Consider the following 8,434-nt stretch of genomic DNA (forward strand, 5'->3'; position numbering starts at 1 on the left):
AATTTGAAATTTTGTGAGTGATATATTTATTAATATGAAGATTATTTATCATCAAATAATTAAAGTAGAAAATTGGAAACATGACAACAAAAATATTCTTCTCATAGCTAGCTGGATGCCATAAAAATATATTTTCCGACAATTATCTACCTTGACCCAATTACATAATAATTTAAGGGTATAATTAAAAAAGAGATTTTTAAAGAATTTGAATACAAACACAAGTTGGGATTGAAGACAATGAACAAAACACTTGATAAAAATAAATCCTGCATTACTAATCTCTCCACTACTAATCCCTGCATTACTAATTCATGCATTACTAATCCATGTGTTATTCATTTTTGTACCAAACGACCCCTAAGCCTATACTAATAAATCTCTAAATGAGTCTAAATCTAAGACTCATCAGATACTACTTGCAGTTCCAGAGTTGCTTTGGTCAGCCTACTTGCTTCCAAAGGATTTCACTTCTATTTTCAGTTTTACTAAGATGTTGTGGGTCTTATTCCGACGTCTATCATAGTTATTAGAGGCTTCTAAAAAATAGTGTTTTCAGTAGTCTTTCCATTCTTAATGTTTGAGACTCGAATTGACTTTTTGGCTAAGTAGCTACTTTATATATTCTAAGTTATGTACTTGAGATATATGAGTTAAAGCTTTACTGTTGAGTTCATATGTTGTTGATTAAGTCTTCCGCTGAGAGTTGAGTCAGGCCAAGGGTACTCTTGGGGCCAACATTAGTTCTCGAGTTCCAGTTACACTCAGATTGTAGGCTCGGGGAGGGATAAACTTGGTATTAGAGCACAAAGTTCAAGAGTCCTAGGGTGTTTATGAAGTTGTGTCTGTACAGTCTTAGTTATCGGTGTGAAGCGTGCAACATCAATAATTAGGAGGCTATGACATTTGATAAATATCTCACTTCTTTCATTCTCTTTTCGTGTGATAAAGTTCATATCTATAAAAGTCTCTTTCTAATTCCTGCTTGCACATATCTTCAGATCATGCCACAAAGAGCTTTTTGAGGTTTTCCTTCTAGGAGAAATGTTGAACCCTTGGATCAAGGGGTTCCCAATGAACCAAAAGTGCAACCTAAAGGAGAGGTCACCAATTTTGAGTTTACTGGATGTTATTCTGATGTTGAGTCAAGTAATGAGCAACCAAGCTGGGAAATAGAAAGGGTTCGAGAGGATGTTGTTGATACTTCCAGAATCCAACAGTTGTTAAGTATGAATCCTCTAGACTTCACTGTTTCAAGTGTCACCGAGGATCCAAAAAAATTTGTGGAAGAGTTTGATATAGTGTTTGAGGTGATGCATGTGGGAGATTTTTAGCGAGTAGAGTTAGTTGCGTACCAACTAAAGGGTATTTCTAGGGTCTGGTATGACCAATGGAAGAAGAGTAATGTTGAAGGAGCATCAATTATGAGCTAGGTTGTGTTTGAAGTTGCCTTCATTTTCCTTATTATCTAAGAGAGGCCAAGGTAAGAGAACTGCTCACTCTGACGCAAGAATTCGTGAGTGTGCATGAGTACAACCTCAAGTTCACTCAACTATCCTCTTATGCACCGGAGATGATATCTTATTTGAGAAGCATGATGAGCTTGTTTATTTCTGGGTTATCTCTTCCGTCAAACAAAGAGGGGAAGACTGCTATGTTGATAGGGAACATATACATAACAAGGCTAATGATCCTCGGGAAGCATATTAAGGAAGACAAGTTGAGATATAGAAAAGAGTTCCACAACAAGAAGGATGAGAAAACAGGTAATAAGTATGGGCAAAAAAAAAGGTTATTCGAATCGATCATCTTTTCAATTAAAGCCAATTTGACCTACTCCATCATCTGCTAGTGCACCTGCACCAAAGAACAGAGGTGAGTTCATGAATTAGAATTCAAAAAACTTCAGAGCTAGACCTACTCAATATCACAGTAGTGTGGCACAAGGGCCAATCAGACTTTTGCATGTGCTAAGTGTTGTAGGAACCACCAAGCAGCATGTTGTGATGGATCCATTGGTTGTTCAAAGTGTGGTCAGACATGTCACTTCATGAGAGAGTTCCCTAAGAACATGAAAGGTAATGGTAATGGGGAAATGGAGTCCAATCTACTTTAGTGACTCCAGTAAAAAAAATTGCACCTAGAGGAGCTACTTCAGGGACAGACGGAGGAGCAAACTATTTGTATGTTATCACTAGTCGCCAAGAGCAAGAGAATTCATCAGATGTTATCACTAGTAAGACCAAACTCTTTCATTTTGATGTATATGTATTGTTTGATCTAGGTGTGAGTCTCCATCTTTTGTGACTCAATATATTTCTATGGGATTTGATATCCATTTTGAGCAACTTATTGAGCCCTTGAGTGTTTCTACACATATTGCTGAGTCAATTCTAGTTGAGAGAGTTTATCATGATTGTACCATTTCTGTCAATCACAAGGACACCATGGTTGACTTAGTCGAGTTATACATGGTTGACTTTGATATTTTAGGTATGGACTAGCTTCATGCTTGTTATGCCTAATTGTATAACCGTTTCCTAATGAGCAAATTATTAAGTGGAGGAGTAGTTCAGCAGCCCCAAGGGTTGTTTTATTTCATACCTTGAGATTAGAAAGTTTCCAAGTAGTGCATCTATCACTTAGTCCGAGTTAATGACTCTAATATTGAGACACCACCTATTCAGTCAGTTTTAGTTGTGAGTGAGTTCCATAGGTCTTTCATGATGATCTTCCAGGAGTCCTCTGAGAGAGAAATAGACTTTGGTACATATATTCTTCATAATTGTAGACCTATCTCTATTATGCTACATAAAATGGCTCCGACTGAGTTGAAAAAGTTAAAAGAGTAGTTGAAAGATCTTCTTGATAAAATTTTCATTCGAAAATCTGTCTCACCTTGGGGCGCTCCCGTCTTATTTGTGAGGAAGAAATATGATTCTCTTAGGATGTGTATTGATTATCGTTAATTGAACAAGGTTACTATAAAGAGTAAGTATCCTTTTCCAAGTATTTTTTTTTTTCAATTAACTTTTAGGTGTCACTTGCTTCTCTAAGATTGACCTTAGATCTACCTAACATCAGTTATAAGTAAGATAGAGTGATATTCAAAAGACAGCATTCAGGACCCGCTAAGGTCATTATGAGTTTCTTTTTATGTCTTTTAGCTTGGCTAATTCTCTTTTAGCATTCATGAACCTTATGAATTGTATGTTTAAGCTTTATATTGATATGTTTGTATGCTATGTATTGATGTCATTCAGATTTATTTCAGGAATAAGGAAGATCACGCTAATCATCTCAAAGTAGTTCTCCAAACCCTTAAAGATAGAGAGTTGTATGCCAAATTTTCCAAGTGTAAATTTTATCTGGAGAAGGGATACAAGTTGAGACTTAGAAGATTGAAACAGTGCAAAACTAGCTCAGAACCATATCTCTAACAGATATTAGGATTTCCTTGGGATCGGCTAGTTATTATAGAATGTTTGTCCATGGGTTCTCATCTATTTCGTCCCCGTTGACAAAGTTGACACAGAAGACATCGAAGATTCAATGGTCTGAAGCTTGTGAGAAAAGTTTTCAGGAATTTAAATAACTGTATACACTTCTGGTTTTGTAATTGTATAAATTTTTTATTTTGAGTTTATACACAAATAAATGAATTATACAAATATATCCACGAATTATACAAATTTGTAAATTATAGAAATCCGCGAATTATGCCAGCGAAGCAGCATAAATTGTAGGTATAACCCGTAATTATGCAAAATATCGATGTGGAGCATAGTTAAGTCTGTTATACTTGTTATTTACAAAAGTTTCTCATAAAAAGTTAAAAATTAATAAGAGTTTGATGAATTCGTCTATTACTCAGAATTTAGTCCATTTCAATCTAAGTAACAAGGCTCTTTTATTAATTAACTCAATTCAATTTAACATGACCAAATTCAATTTAACTATTGACTAGGGTTGTTCAAAATCAAACAGAAAAAATATTGGATTATCGATAATGGGTTTCTTGTTCGATGGCTTGGGTAACAATTTGAATTTTTTATTGTCATGAATTACTTTTGAACAGGTTGAATTGTTTTATTAATGAGTTATCGATAACCCCATAATAAATTAAAAAATCATATTTGTGACATTTATCATGTATAGTCCTCGCCTTAACCTTTAGTTTCATACGTGTATTATTGACTATTTCAAACTCACAAATATTCTAAGATAAGATGTGAATATATTTTCTTTCGAGCAAGATGCTATATATCAACTCATATGCATGATTCTTTTGGTTTGTCACCTTGGTTTTAAGTGATTTTTAATGATTTCTTTTAATCAAATCTTAACGGTTAGACAGATTAATCAATCATCAATCAGCAAATATCTTAATAGTACTATAACGATTTAGTATGTGTACAAACCACCAATAAATCAAACTGATAGATTTCAAAACTAAACCAAGCCAATCAATCACCTCCCTACATTTGATACTCTTTATTGTCATGATTAAAAGAAATTATCAATAAATTTTTTTACCAATAAATAATAATAAAAAACTAATTATAATAAATTATCAAAAAAAAATGCTAACTACAAACTACTGGAGGATTAACAAAATAAATTAATATCGTAACCAATACATTAGTTTCTCCTAATAAAGGAAAATTCATGATTAGAATTTAGAGGCATTTTAACATTTTGGCAAGAAGTTGAAATAAAATGATGATCTTTTTTCTTTTGTATTATAGTGTGGTTAATTTGAATAAATGAGTAAAACGATGTGTATAATCTAATGTATATAGTCGAAGTCATCTATTAATGAAATTTCATTAACATTAATAATTACGTGAATGAGCTATTATTAAAATCTCATTAACGCTAGTCATGTAACCTCTTTATCATAGCACTACAACTCAGACTCACCTAATTCATATAACTTAAGAATTAAGACATCCATTTAAAAAAATCTTAGTAATTATACTTATGTGCAATCATTTTTATTGAAAAAGACATAGTCTGTTTTAATAGATGAGAATAATATCGTGATTAACTTTGTAAATTAGTATATTAATTAATTTTAATTAATTATTTTTAGTAGATGTAAGTATCAATTGAGTCCTAATTGAGAGAGGATTAAATCTGTGACAAAATGTACTTTAGCTACCGTATTTTGTTTTGAAGTCAGTAACAACATTTTGACTTATGGTTGTATTTTGTTTTTTTATTCATTACAAATGAATCATCCTTTTTTATCTATACTTTCTATGTTATTTTACTTTTTTTTCTTTTTTCACCCATCTGTATATTCTTTTCATATTCAATATTCATCATATCCAATCCATCATTTCTCAATTTTACACTTTGCCCCCTATAAGAAAAAATTCTATAAATAGGCGTAACATAGGGTAAAGTATCGAACCACCTGAAAAAGAAAGAACATGAATGGAGGCGGCGAGAGTAATCATGTTTTTTCATGGGAAATTGATGATGTCTTGTCATACCTGAACTTGAATGACAATCAAATTGGGAGTGGAACGACGTTTGAGGGTGACATGATGAAAGATCCAATTAGATTTGATACTTATCAGCCGTTAACAGTTGTTAATGAGGTGGTTGAATCGAGTACTAATGTTGCTAAGAAGAGAAGTCCACCCAACCTAAAAAAGAACGGTAAGGGAATTGCTGAACCAAAATCCAGTGTTGATGGAGTCGGAGATAAAGGAAGTTTAGAGCATGAGATACACATATGGACAGAGAGAAAAAGGACAAAGAAAATTGGGATCTTGTTTGAGACTCTCCGTGCTTTGATTCCTAATATCTCTGCTAAGGTAAAACAAAAGTTCTTTTCGGGAAATACCTTTTTTTTTTATCATTTGATATTTGTATCGATCAAAAGTAAAATAATTCAATAAATTTTCATGATTATCTGGAACAATATTTCTTTTGTTATTCTCCTTTTATTGTCTTTCACATCCTTAATTAATAATCATAATTGTCTTGTCGAGAATTATTGAAAAAATGAAAATGATTTTTTTTAAATCATATAGAAACTTGTAAAATGATTAAAAGATTAGTTCATTGGTTGGTTCTTTTTGGAAATCACATATGATAATCATTTCTATACGTGATAATTTCATTTTGTGATATACATATTTCCCTTATTACTAATTTGTACATATCTATATGTTAATTCCAAAATAGAATAATAATATGTGTATTGTTTCATAAAAAAGGGAGTGATAAAACAATATAGAACTTTCGATTTTTTTGCATATATCGTTATTAAAAATCTTCAATATTTTCTTTGTTTTTCTCTTCTAAAATAAGAATATGAAGTTTTTAACATTATTCTAGTTCCACACTAAATTTTTCAAAAAGAGAATTTTCTTAATCCGTGTAATCATAAGATCTTTGTAACTCATTGAAGTAATTAGCCAGTATTAATTTTTACATCAATTTAATTTGTATAAATTAACCACATAAAGAATCATTATAATAGTAGTTGCTTATTTTCACTTGTTGTTACCAATAAAACTTGCTATTTTTCAGATTTATTACAAACAATAACACTTTTTATGAATAAATTGCTTTGACAATTAATTTTATGAGAAAGATAGATTGTTTAAATGCGTATTAATAGACAGAGTTTGAAGGTTATAGATTTCAAATGATAGCCTTTTTTGTATTTTTTTTTTATTAAATGAATTTTTTTCAGACACTAACAAATGACTTGAAAGTAATAAATTTGTGTGTATATATATAGTAGATATGGTATTCCTTTGACTTCTTCGTATTTATTTACTTTCCGTTAATCAGTGAAAATCCCGACTTTCCCTCTGATATAGAAATTAAATTAATTTTATATTTTTTGTATAAGCAGGCTGATGAGTGCACCATTATTGATAAAGCAGTGAACCACATCCTAAAGCTGAAGAATACTTTTGAGAAGCTTAAACGGGAAAATCTAGAAGGGCTTCAAGAACATAACATAAGATTGATGAGTTCACAGAAATTCCCAGATGTTGGTAATAGTTGGGAGAATTATTTTGGTGATCAAGGAACGACGAGTAATTCATCTTTTATTAAACCAAAAACTCATGGTGCTACTCCCCTTATGGTGAATAATAATATTCCAACAAGTTTTATGACGTGGAGTTCACCAGATATGATACTAAACGTTTGTGGTAAAGATGCACATATTAGTGTGTGTTGTCCTAAGAAACTAGGGCTATTTACCTTCATTTGTTACGTTTTGGGGAAACACAATATTGAGATTGTGTCTGCTAAAGTTTCATCTGATCAATCTAGAACCATGTTCATGATCCAAGCTCATGTAAGTACTTTAAATTTCTTCAAAATGAAACGTTGGTCATTTTCAAGATTGTGAACTAGGATTTTTAGTTAACATACTTTTCAATTTATTTTACGTGTCTTTGCTTGAGTGATCAGATATTTGAAAAATGACACGCGTTGAGAAATTTTTTGATTTAAAATTAAGGGTGTGTGAGAACTAGTTATTCTTTTTTCATAACTCTCACGTCTAATTAAACATTATCTTCACATAAAATGAAGGTAAAAGAAAAGTATATACCTTAAGGTTGAAATTTTCTAATTTCTACTACATATAGTATAGTCATAGATTATGTTTTGAAATTATTAAAATTGTTTTACCTAAGTGGAGTGTCTAGCAGAAATAATATTTTTACTTTTGGAAGATTTGGATAAAAATGTGTATAAATTAATCTTTTAAGACCTCACTTGTAAAATTTTACTATATATATTATTTTTATTGTTATTTCTTGATTCTAAAAACATGTTTGATGTATATTCAGGCTAAAGGTGGAATTGGCATAGCTAAATTCTCCGAAGCACCCACAGTGGAAGAAATATACAAGCAAGTTGCAATTAAGATAATGTCCTTTGAAACCCCCAAATGATCGGTATCCATTTCATTAGTCAAATCCAACAAGGGTCATCATATTTAGTTTCAAAGTTCATTCAGTTGAGGATGAATGGTTATTGCCATACAGGCCATGATATTTACTTTTGCATTCATCCAGTAGAGGATGAAGGTTGTGGCCTTAAAAACTATTTTTTTTTTTATATTTGTAGTTTTTGTCTGTCGCCGTATAGGAATACTTTTATAGTTCATCAGATAAAGGATGAACAGGTGTAGCCGTAATGGTTACTTAATTTTATTTACTTTTGTACTTCTTCCTGTTGAGATGAACGTCTGTCACCGAGTCGGGAAAATGAAAACTTTGAAATTTGGTCCTATTAATTTTCTTCCAATGATATTTACAAATAGCAAAAATCTTGGTAATAACATATGTTTATGTATTTGCTCTAAGGGTGTGTTTGCTATAGATTTATGTTTATCAATTCTAAGAACCAACTTCTATCCAACTCTCACCTATTTTTAATATATATATAT

At 31.4% G+C, this 8,434-nt stretch overlaps 1 pseudogene; it reads left to right on the plus strand.

The window, feature by feature from the left end:
• The first annotated feature begins 1,573 nt into the window (after positions 1-1,573).
• LOC107030945 lies at positions 1,574-7,937 on the plus strand (annotated as a pseudogene).
• The last annotated feature ends 497 nt before the right edge of the window (positions 7,938-8,434 follow it).

This window comes from Solanum pennellii, chromosome 9, assembly GCF_001406875.1.
Source record: "Solanum pennellii chromosome 9, SPENNV200".
Classification (NCBI taxonomy): domain Eukaryota; kingdom Viridiplantae; phylum Streptophyta; class Magnoliopsida; order Solanales; family Solanaceae; genus Solanum; species Solanum pennellii.